The sequence below is a fragment of the Mirounga leonina genome, unplaced genomic scaffold (genome assembly GCF_011800145.1).
Source record: "Mirounga leonina isolate KUSES-001 unplaced genomic scaffold, KU_Mleo_1.0 Mir_168, whole genome shotgun sequence".
In the NCBI taxonomy this organism is placed as follows: domain Eukaryota; kingdom Metazoa; phylum Chordata; class Mammalia; order Carnivora; family Phocidae; genus Mirounga; species Mirounga leonina.
Genome location: NW_023270426.1, coordinates 17,683,562 through 17,695,695, shown reverse-complemented (window position 1 = coordinate 17,695,695; position 12,134 = coordinate 17,683,562). Strand labels below are relative to the sequence as shown.

General features: G+C 42.1%; 1 pseudogene; it reads left to right on the top strand.

Moving 5' to 3' along the window:
- The first annotated feature begins 8,010 nt into the window (after nt 1–8,010).
- On the top strand, nt 8,011–8,124 carry LOC118017262 (annotated as a pseudogene).
- The last annotated feature ends 4,010 nt before the right edge of the window (nt 8,125–12,134 follow it).

The following is a 12,134-nucleotide window of genomic DNA, read 5'->3' as shown; positions in this document are numbered from 1 at the left end:
ACATTATGAATACACATAATGCCATGCCATTGTACACTTAAAAATGGTTAAAATGGTAAGTTTTATGTTATGTATACTTTACCACAATAAAAAAATGTATTCTTTGACAACTTTGCGAAGAAATTTTTTTTTTGGAAAGAAATATTCTTAATATATATGACATCAAAGAGGCAATATTCTTGATCTATACATAGTTGTCATAAGTCAATCAAAAAAAAAATAGACCAAAGATTAGAAGACAAAATTCACTAAAGAATAAATACAAATGACAAACACATAATGCTCGATCTCACTTGGAATTTTTAAAGAGTTAATTAAAACAATAATGTAATTCCATTTTCCCAAACCATATTGGAAAAAAATTACATTAGAAAGTACTGGCAAGGGGCGCCTGGGTGGCTCAGTCGTTAAGCATCTGCCTTCGGCTCAGGTCATGATCCCAGGGTCCTGGGATCGAGCCCCACATTGGGCTCCCTCCTCCTCAGGAAGCCTGCTTCTCCCTCTCCCACTCCCCCTGCTTGTGTTCCCTCTCTCGCTGTCTCTCTCTGTCAAATAAATAAATAAAATCTTAAAAAAAAAAGAAGAAGAAAATACTGGCAAAGGTATATGAGAAATGATAATGTGGTTCAGACTTCCCAGAGAGTATTTTGGGAAGTGTGTATACTCTGTGACAATAGTTGTACTTCAAAAAAGATACTCTTAAAAAATGATAGGCAAGCATGCTTCCCATGGTTACACAAGAGAGGGAGGATAGTAGAGTGTTTAAGGTTCTGTGGCCCTACAACCTGGGCTTCAGTACCAGTTACACCATAATTGCTGGAGTGCCTTTAGGCAAGTTGCTTAATAGTCTCTAAGCCTCAGTTTCCTCACCTGAAAAATGGAGGAAATAACAGGACCTACCTCATAGGGTTGATGTAATGATTAAATAGACAGTTAATATAAAATGTGCATTGCCTGACACATAGTGAGTTATCAAGAATTGTTACAGTGGTGCCTGCCTTGCTCAGTCGGAAGAGTATGTGACTCTTGATCTAGGGGTTGTAAGTTTGAGACCCAGGTTGGGTATAGAGATTACTTAAACATAAAATTTTTAAGAGAAAAAAAAAGGAATATTAGAGATGGTTGTTATTGTTGTTGCTCTAACAGGATATTGCATGAGATTTTTCCCAGTTTTCCCAGAATTGGTGATTAGGGCCCATAGATAAGAACAAAAAAGTGCTCACTAATCCACACCTTTAAGAAAATTACCAGTAATTGGAACCAGCCAACTCCCACAAGAGAGGAGGCAGAAACAGCCTAGGTATTTCTAGCCTCCTCCCCATCCCAACCAAACCAACCCTGCAGTCTCTGTAGAAGAAGTGGGAAGGAATGAAAGGGAGATGAGGAATTAGCTTTGTGGAGAGAACAGAATTACTTCAAGGTAGAAGTGGAAGGTGCTGTCTCCCAGGGAAAGACAAGTGAGAGGGAGGCTCTTGTAAAGATTAGAGAGAGATACATGAAAGGAAGGGAGACCTCCAGTCTCTGCCCTAGTTGGCCATCTGCCAATTTCCTTCTCTGAACAAAAGAGGGACAAATATGGGGGGGGGGGAAGAGAGAGAGAAGAGAACTGGGGAGAGCTAACTATCAGAAGGAACCAGGAGAGGAAAGTAGTGTGTCGTGACACACTACAAGGATCCACTGCACATTGGAATAGGTGGCTGAACTTGGACTGTCTCACCAGACCCTACCCAAGAAGACCACTGGCTACAAGAGGGGACCCTTGCAACAAGAGGCAACAGTTGAGAAGGAATGGTCAAACCGGAGCTAAGATCTGCTCATCCGGGAACTGTTGAGTAGGACATGCCTCCAAGGACACCTATATTGGACACTTGCCACCCAGTAGGCATTAACATAGATGCTAATCAGCATAGACTAGAGAGGCAGGGACAGCCAACAAAGAGAGCATTAAAGACACACTCAGGCAAGTGTGAAACCTTTTGAGTTGAGATTTCTCTGACTTTCAGCTAAAAGTATTTTCATATACTTCTCTCTCTGCAGAGCATATACTTAATGGCTGCCCTCAACTTGGAATGTACATGCTTCAAGCCCAACCCTACATAGGGCTGAAAACTTGAGACCTTCAGTTCTTTCCTTTTTTAAGATCTTACTTTTAAGTAATCTCCACACCTAACATGGAACTCAAACTCACAACCTCTAAATCAAGAGTCACATGCTCCACTGACTGAGCCAGCCAGGTGCCCTATAGACATTCAGTTCTAATATAAAATTCCCAGGTAAAAGATCCTAATTGGTGCAGCGTGGATCAGCCAAGCTAGTTCAGTCAAGTATAACTGGGAATAAAGGGTCACTGATACCCAGCCTCAGAGGACTGTCATCATGAGCTAGAAAGACACCCCAAAAGATGTCTCACAGTGTTGATGTAGTGAAAGAAAATGTTGTGCCCCAGAATACTAGAAAGCTGAGGAATCCACATAGGCTTGAGTAGGCTTTGAAATAAACATTATATTGGGGGAGCATTTACTATTATATTGTGGGATGGGCATTTACTATTCCTCACTTTCTGGAGAGTTTTACAAGGTGATGTGTAGGGACTGTGGGTTCCTTTTGGAAGGGGCAGAGGGCTCTTGATCTGAGGTGAAGTAGGGGAGGTCAGTAATTGCCAGAGAGAGAAAGACAGAGAGTGGTCACTTCATCTACAATGTGACTACCTTCCACTGAAGCCCATAAATTTTTCGTGAGATGCTTGGTGTGATGGGATTTCTGGTGGGTACCTGCAAGGGAGATGCAGCTTCATATATTCAGGTATGACCTGGGGTAGGAAAAGAGACAGAGAAGCTTAAGAGGAATTAAACCATCCAATATATAGAGTAATCTATGAATTACTCCAGAGCCTGGATATTGGAGCCAAGTTTATTAAGTTCTCTAAGGGCACTGAAGCCCTCAGAAACCACAGAGGAGAAAGGAAACCACAAAGATTTCACCAATAGCAGCCTGATTAAATCGCTTGTGACTAAATTAAGTCCAACTAACTATAAAGTGAAATCCTGATCCCTCACAGAATGGGGTTTCTCTGTATCCCTATCTGCAGTTGGGCAGGTGAAATAGAAAGGTGAAGCATTTCAAAACCCTTTAGTGTTCTTTAGACTCTAGGACTTCCAGTCTATATTTGCTTCTTTGGGCACCAGCTGGTCCAAGGAGTCAAATTTCCCTGGGACCTTGTTATAGGGGGGCTGTTTTCTCCCCACACTGATTCATAAACCACAAGGCCCTAAAGCTCTTAGGTGGTAGGAGCAGGGATATCTGTGATTTCCACCACAGTAAGCCCAATTTGGCCTTGAAGTAGAATGGGAAAGTGGCAAGTACCTTGAAAAAAATTGTCAAAACCAGAATGAGTAGCTTGCAATAATACTAAAGGCTCTTAATATTTGTGGTTTCCAGGGCGTCTGGGTGGCTCAGTCGGTTAAACAGCTGCCTTCGGCTCAGGTCATGATCCCAGGGTCCTGGGATCAAGCCCCACATCAGGCTCCCTGCTCAGAGGAGAGCCTGCTTCTCCCTCTCCCTCTGCCTGCCTCTCTGCCTACTTGTGCTCTCTCTCTGTCAAATAAATAAATAAAATCTTTAAAAAAAAAAAAATTTGTGGTTTCCATTTTACAGCATTGATTGGAAAGAGGGAGGGGCAATTTTTCTGAGGATGGAAACATCATGTGAGACTCCTCAGACTGTTTCAAGTTCTAGAAAAAGAATTCTTGGTAATTTACCAATACTATTACTACAGTGCCACTATTTAATTTTGAACAAAGGTTTGTGTCTTCTTTGGCTTTAAGGAAAAATCCTCACATTTAGCTCCCTTGGAATTAAACTGACCGTTTGCCCGCTGAAGAACCATTTTCCTGGTCTCCCCACTATCCCTTCTCTTCACTACTCTGACCCAGGCTGAATCACTCAAAGAACCCCCTCCCACTGGGCCACGAAGATTGACCCAGAGATAGACAGATGAACATGGGACCAAGCACATGGCACTGTTCCAAAAATGTGTCTCTTGCAGCTGGTGGGGAACTTTCTTACTCCCTTCTCCATTGTGACAATGTTGAACCTTACCTAAGCCCCATGTTCCTAGAAAACTGAGGTTAAGAAATATCCTTGACTCTTTCATGTTCCAACTTTACTACAAAGAACCACTCTTCCTCATGTGACTTAGATAAGTCCCACAGATGATCCCCTTGTTTACCTGTGATAAGACCAGACAGAAACTCTCTGAATTCCCATTCACATTCCAATTCACAGAAATGATTCTGTGAATTGTCTGTCCCGCTCAAACTAGCTAGACACAAACATTTCCTGTTCAGCTCACTGACTGACACTCCTTGATTACAAAAACAATCGTAACTATAAAATCACCCTACCTGGAAGTTGTCTATTTCTCCCTAGAAAAATCTCCAGACAGACTACCCTGCTAAGGTAATGATCTTCAGATCCAGGATGCTCTCCCTGTTATAATACCCTAAATAAAACCAGTTTGCTTGTTGTTTGGTTTTTGTCTTTGACAGGCCGTGGAATCGTAAAGATGTGTTCCCAAGGTTCTAGTGGCCATATTCCCAGCCACAGAGAGGGGTCTGAGGGAATGAGGCCATTACTCAGATGAAAGTAGAGACCAGCTTGTCTTTTTTTTTTTTTAAGATTTTATTTATTTATTTGAGAGAGAGAATGAGATAGAAAGAGAGAGCATGAGGGTCAGAGGGAGAAGCAGACTCCCCACTGAGCAGGGAGCCCGATGCGGGACTCCATCCCAGGACTCCAGGATCATGACCTGAGCCGAAGGCAGTCGCTTAACCAACTGAGCCACCCAGGCGCCACTAGCTTGTCTTGTAAAAGGCATCCCATCCCTGGTTCTGGGCCTAGGTGCCTAGAACTGCCCTGTTTTGGCATCTACCAGTATCTATCCCTTAAGTCCCGTTATTTGCTTGTTTGTTTTTGTTTTGTTTTAATTTATTTGTCAGAGAGAGAGAGCGCACTTACATAAGCAGGGGGAGTGGCAGGCAGAGGGAGACACAGGCTCCCCACTGAGTAAGGAGCCCGATCTGGAGCTCGATCTCAGGACCCTGGGATCATGACCTGAGCCCACATTGGCCTCCTGCTCAGCTGGGAGAGTTTACTTCTCCCTCTGCCACTCCCCCCCCCAGCTCATGCTCTCTCTTTGACTTGCTCTCTCTCAAATAAATAAATAAAATCTTAAAAAAAAGAAAAAAGAAAATTTTGCAAAGAGAAAGTAAGTCTATGTGAAATTCGAATTTTCAAAAAGTAAATATATTCTTCAGGGAAAGTGACACCTTTTTAAGATGCTAATGATAGCTATAAGGAACTCCCAGAATTCTACACATAAGAGAATATCCTCCCCCTAATGACCAAGAAATGGGGCTGAGAGTGATGTGGACACTGAAATGCAAAAAATGGGCCCTTTCATTCCATTCCAGATAGACTGCTGTGATGGTAGAACTCTTACTCCTCATGCCTCTTGCTGTGCAACATTGCTTTACGATTTGTAAAAATCACTGAGACGATGTTCTATATCTTGATTTAAGTGGTGGCTGCATCTTTTGTAGTTACATAGGTGTTTGTACTTGGTAAAATTCATCAAGCCATACAGTTCAAAATCTGTCCATTTTATTCTATGCAAATTATACCTCAACTTTTAGAAATATTACCTAAAAGCACAGTGTGTGACCCTCAATAAATGCTGTTGCTAAAAAAAAAAAACAAAAAAAAAACCAAGAAGCAAAGATCTACTAATGCTGCTCAAGATGATTAAAAATTCCCCAGACAGGGGTGCCTGGGTGGCTCAGTTGGTTAAGCGACTGCCTTCGGCTCAGGTCATGATCCTGGAGTCCCTGGATCAAGTCCCTGGATCGAGTCCCGTATGGGGCTCCCTGCTCGGCAGGGAGTCTGCTTCTCCCTCTGACCCTCCCCCTCTCATGTGCTTTCTCTCTCTCTCTCTCTCTCTCTCTCTCTCAAATAAATAAATAAAATCTTTAAAAAAAAATTCCCCAGACATATATTGTCTGTGATATATAATTTTTTTAATTTTACTTATTTATCTGACAGAGAGAGAATGAGCCAGGAAGAAAGGCAGAGGGAGAAGGAGAAGCAGACTCCAACCAGCAGGGAGCCTGATGGAGGGCTTGATCCGGGGACCCTGGGATCATGACCTGAGCTGAAGGCGGACACTTAACCGACTGAGCCACCCAGATGCCCCATTTGTGATATTTTAAAACGTGTTATAGGGGAACCTGGGTGGCTCAATCATTAAGTGTCTGCCTTCAGCTCAGGTCATCCGGGATCGAGTCCCCCATTGGGCTCCCTGCTCGGCAGGGAGCCTGCTTCTCCCTCTCCTACTCCCTCTGCTTGTGTTCCCTCTCTCACTGTGTCTCTGTCAAATAAATAAAATATTTTTAAAAAAATAAATAAAAAATAAAAATAAACAAAAATAAAGTGTTATAATTAGTTAAGGGTCAGTTATGGATATAAGAAATATCTACATTTCCCAAAAGAGAACTTCGAATGTCTCTTTCTGTAGATAGAGGAAGATAATGTACATTATTTTCCTTAATCTGTATTTCCAAGTTTTTCCATAATGAAAATGGATTACCTGTGTTTTAAAAAAGGAGGCATGGTTTCAAGACTATTAAATTCAAACTGGAATAAAGCCATTTTAGCCTTAGCACCCACAATACCGGGAAGGTGCAGTAGAGGGGGTGGGAAGCCAGAGCAGTTCAATGAATGGGGATACATCTAGAAGAAATATTAGAGCATCATTCTGAATTTCACATGAACTTTAATAAAACATTCACCATGTATCTGACTCGGCAATTAAAATGATTGGATTTAGAGGACAGAAGTTTATCATCCTCACCAGAAAAGGGAGAGAGAAAGAGAGCCACCTTCCTTTGGGTTTGCTGTATGACATCTCTAAGTGTTTTGTCACTGTAGGCCTTTGTGAAACACTGTGACCACCCCCACTGCATCTAGCTGTGAATAATTTACATAACAGATCTTGTAGAAAGGTCCTGTTACAGGAGATAGGGTACATCTTTTGTTTTTTTCTGCTCAGCATTCACTCTTTACGGTGTTCCTCTATTCCTCATTCTGGCAGACTGCTGATTGTGGGAGCCCACCCATGGCTAGAGGGATGGACACATCTCAGTAAGAAGCCAGGGAAACTTTTACAGGGAACTTTACTGTTGACATGAGGCACACAGGTACTGCAGGGGGTTGGACCCCATCATCTGCTGGCAAGAGCTGAAAGAAGTAGCACACAAGTTCCCCACTAGTAAGATCTGGACTTTTCTGGGTCGAGAACTTCTCAAGGCTGGGTATGCAATTCCTCCTTCTAAGCTATGATCTCTAGCTAATATGCTGCCAATAAATTCTTTGTTTATTTAGCCAAAGTTTTGTTTCTTGCAATTGAATCCTCAATGATACAAGGGAAGCAGTTCTTTTTTTTTAATTAATTAATTAATTTATTTATTTGAGAGAGAGAATGAGATAGAGCATGAAAGGGTCAGAGGGAGAAGCAGACTCCCCGCCGAGCAGGGAGCCCGATGCGGGACTCGATCCAGGGACTCCAGGATCATGACCTGAGCCGAAGGCAGTCGCTCAACCGACTGAGTCACCCAGGCGCCCACAAGGGAAGCAGTTCTATATTATTTCAAAATAAACCCAACTAGGGGCTCCTGGGTGGCTCAGTCGTTAAGCGTCTGCCTTCAGCTCAGGTCATGATCCCGGGGTCCTGGGATGGAGCCCCGCATGCGGCTCCCTGCTCAGCGGGAAGACTGCTTCTCCCTCTCCCACTCCCCCTGCTTGTGTTCCTTCTCTCGCTATCTCTCTGTCAAATAAATAAATAAAATCTTTAAAAAAAAAAAAAAAACCCAACTGGTGGAAGGGGAGGGAGAGGTATGCAATGGGAAAGGTTCAGGACCATGGACCTTGGATAAATCACGTAACGAAGACGCCTGAAGTTTAGCACAGTGGCGGCATTGTACCCAATGGGGTTTATCAGAGGCACAATTATTTCTAATTGAAAACTCTTCTCAATGCCCTTCCTTGAGTACTTGAAACACAGATGCCTGAGTCTCTCAATCCCTTCAAAGATAAAATCAAAGATTCTTTGGGGGCAAGACAGAAACCCAACTTGAACCATCTTTTTTTTTTTAATTGGCTCCACGCCCAGTGTGGGGCTTGAATTCACAACCCTGAGATCAAAAGTCACATGCTCTACTGACTGAGCCAGCCAGGTGCCCCCTAAATTGAACCATCTTCATCACAAAAGGGATTTACTAAAGAGAAGCCACGATAATCTAAAAGGAAAACAATCAAGTCTAGGTAGTTATTGTTCTGTCTCTCATCTCTGGTCTTCTCAGCATGTCAACTTCCTTTTCTCCTCCTGCAGATCCGTTAATTACAAGAGAGGGAAGGAGCAAATCCTGCACTCAGAATCACACAGAGTTAGGAGCACTCCATGAAGCTATGTCACAGCAGAGTGTTAGATCAAGGCCCAAAGACCGAGGAGTCCCAGCAGCTCTGTCTGAAGATAAAAGAATGTGACACAACTGTTAAGTAGTTAGCTGTCAAGCTATCTCAAGAAGTAGAAGCAACTGAGGAAGGCAGCTCTCCCCCAGTTCCAAGGAACTTCAGGCGCTGTTCTCACCTCTCTGCCCAAAGATGGATGAAAGAGTTTCTTTCTTCATTTGGGGAACCAGAGCCTCATACCCACAGAGGCCCAAAAGCCCTTCTGCCAATCCCCTTGCATGGCTACTCCTCTTTACAGAACATATAGTCACCCTGCTCTGACTCTCTGTCTTATTTATTTATTTATTTTTAAAAAGATTTTATTTATTTATTTATTTGACAGAGAGAGAGACACAGCGAAAGAGGGAGCACAAGCAGGGGGAGCAGGAGCAGGAGAAGCAGGCTTCCCGCCGAGCAGGGAGCCCGATGTGAGTCAATCCCAGGACCCTGGGATCAGGACCTGAGCCGAAGGCAGACACTTAACGACTGAGCCACCCAGGCGCCCCCCCCCCCTCTCTTATTTAGCCAGATTAGTCAAATTCTCTTATCCTACTGTAAAGAAAAGGGCTCCTTTCTTTTTATTCAAAGGCATATGAAGGGAGAACCCACATTTGAGTTTGCCCCAGGATCCAATTTTACAACACTGAGGTTTCTCCAATGGTTACAATAACTAGTTGTAAAACATAATGGAAGAGTAAAAAAAAAAATTTTTTTTTAAGATTTTATTTATTTGACAGAGAGACACAGTGAGAGAGGGAACACAGCAGGGGGAGTGGGAGATGGAGAAGCAGGCTTCCTGCGGAGCAGGGAGCCGGATGCAGGGCTCTATTCCAGGACCCTGGGATCATGACCTGAGCCCAAGGCAGACGCTTAACGACTGAGCCACCCAGGCGCCCCAAAAAACTTTTTTTTTTAAACAATAGCCACCAATCTTCAGGGAGAAGACTGATTCTGAATTCCGGGAAAATCAGTTCTCCTCTCTCTCTTCTCTCTCTCTTCCAGGGAGGATCAGTTCTCTCACCTCTTCTGATCCTGATGGAGCTAGATGGCATTTCACTCGTCTCACAGGGTCTGGTGAAAACACTTTGACCAATTTCTGGTGCAGACCATTTACATAATGTATATGGCACAGAGCAAAACTAAAATGCAGGGTTCCCTGTGCAAAAGTTACTATGAATTTTAAAAATGGCAGTAGCAGAGCATTAAACCAAATGTGGGACTTTTCTAAGCACAGGGCCCTGAACTGTACACAGTTTGCCCCAGAAGCAGGTCCTGTTCTGTGCTCCGCTCTTGAAACACAGGTGCTCTCTAACAGGCCAGGGTCCGAGCAGGAAACAACCATCTTGCCCCAAAGCATCCCAGGCCAGAGAGATGCAACTTTCTCTCCAACACGTCTTCTACATCCATCCTTCCCCCAGTTCTTTCAGACATCTTATGTAACTGGAAGACACTTAGGAGGTTTTCCTAGAATAAACAGTCTGCTTAAAGACTAGTAAAATATTCATTCTTGCCAGATAGAAATTACTTGCAGCTTTCACAGGAATTTTTAATTCCTTCAGCTGCAACCCATTAAGGTTTACAAAACTCAGCATCTGAATTTCGGCCTAAATTCTCTGAACAAAGCTGAGGGGCCCTCAAGCCCACAGGCCTCAATGGGAAACAGCAACATTGGCTTGCTCCTGCCCCTGAAAAAGCAAGTTATTATTGTATTTTGTGTATATGTACTTGACCACAATGTTGAACTCTCCAGAGACTTTTAATTAATTCTTGTAGGCTTTCCAGGTATGCAACCAAATCATCACAAATAATGCCATTTGCTTTCTCCTTTTGATTTGTCAAAGCTCATTCTGTCTCATCTTTTCATATTTGTTATAATGCAGTTTCTTTTAAAACTAGCTGACGGATGAATCCTGTTTTGTGGGAAACTAGAAAATTTGAGAATACAGCTTATCTAGGGAAATAAATGCCTAGGAACAATGAAGAAAATTGGGGAAAAAGAAGGATTAATTAGGAGGGATTGCCATGCCAGATATCAAAATATCCTATTGAATCATGGAAATTAAAATGATGATACATCCTGACAAAAATAGATCTTCAGAAGAAAACAAAATGTTCAAACTAAATTTGTACATATTTAGTATACAAGAAAGTAGAATTTCAAATCAGTAAAGAAGTGATAGATTATTTAGTAAATGGTGTTTCAAAAACTAAAAATGAGGATTAAGAATATAACCATAATTGTAACTAAAGAATTACAAGAAAATATTTTATTATTTATTTATTTATTTATTTATTTATTTTTTAAGTATTCTCTACCCCAATTTGGGGGCTTGAACTCCCAATTCTGACGTCAAGACTCACATGCTCTACTGACTGAGCCAGCTCAGTGCTGCTCAGAACACGTTTCAATAATCTTGGGACATAGAAGGCCATTCTAAGCATGAGTCAAATCCAGGAACCCATACAGAAAAAGATTGCTAAAAATGTCTATTTAGGGAGGCGCCTGGGTGGCTCAGCTGGTTAAGTGTTCGACTTTTGATTTCAGCTCAGGTCATAGGATCGAGAGCAGTGTCGGGCTCCACACTCAGTGGGGAGTCAGCTTGAGATTCTCTCTCTCTCCCTCTCCCTCTGCCCCCACCCCACCAAGTACAAATGCTCTATCTCTCTAAGATAAATAAATAAATCTTTCAATTGAAAAAAGATGCCTATGTAGGGGACACCTGCATGGTTCAGTCAGGTAAGTGTCCGACTCTTTTTTTTTTTAAGATTTTTATTTATTTATTTATTTGACAGAGAGAGACAGCAAGAGAGGGAACACAGCAGGGGGAGTGGGAGAGGGAGAAGCAGGCTTCCCATTGAGCAGAGAGCCCGACACGGGGCTCGATCCCAAGACCCTGGGATCATGACCTGAGCCAAAGGTAGACGCTTAATGACTGAGCCACCCAGGCGCCCCAGTGTCTGACTCTTGATTTCAGCTCAGGTCTCCATCTTGGGGTTGTGAGTTCATGACCAGTGTGGAGCTTACTTCAAAAAAAAAAGTTAGGAAAAAAAAATGCCTATTTAACAATCTAATGCTCTGTAGAGAGTAAATGATCACAAAGTTGAAAGGAAAGATATTTGTAAAATATAAAACAAAGTGTCTTTATATAAAATATTAAAAGTTTCTACAAATTATTATTAAAAAGATAAAAATCCAATAGAAAAATAAGCAAAGAATTTGTTAAGTCATGAAAAAAATAGTCTCCAATGATCATATGAAAAGTACTTACCCTCATCAATAATGTATCAGTTGGCTTATTAGATATGAAAGAGTTTAAAAGTTTAACCATTCTCGGTTCTGGTGAGGAAACACATTTGGGTACAACCTATTTAAAGGACAGTAGGTAATATCAATCAAATTAAAAGTGCATATACCCTTTGACCCAGTGATTCTACTTCCAGAAAGTCATATAACAGAAAGACAGATGAGTGTTTAAAAATATATTCATCTCATCTTTGTGGTAAATGATCTAATTGTTCAAAATTGGGTACTGGGGACACCTGGGTGGCTCAGTCAGTTAAGCATCTGCCTT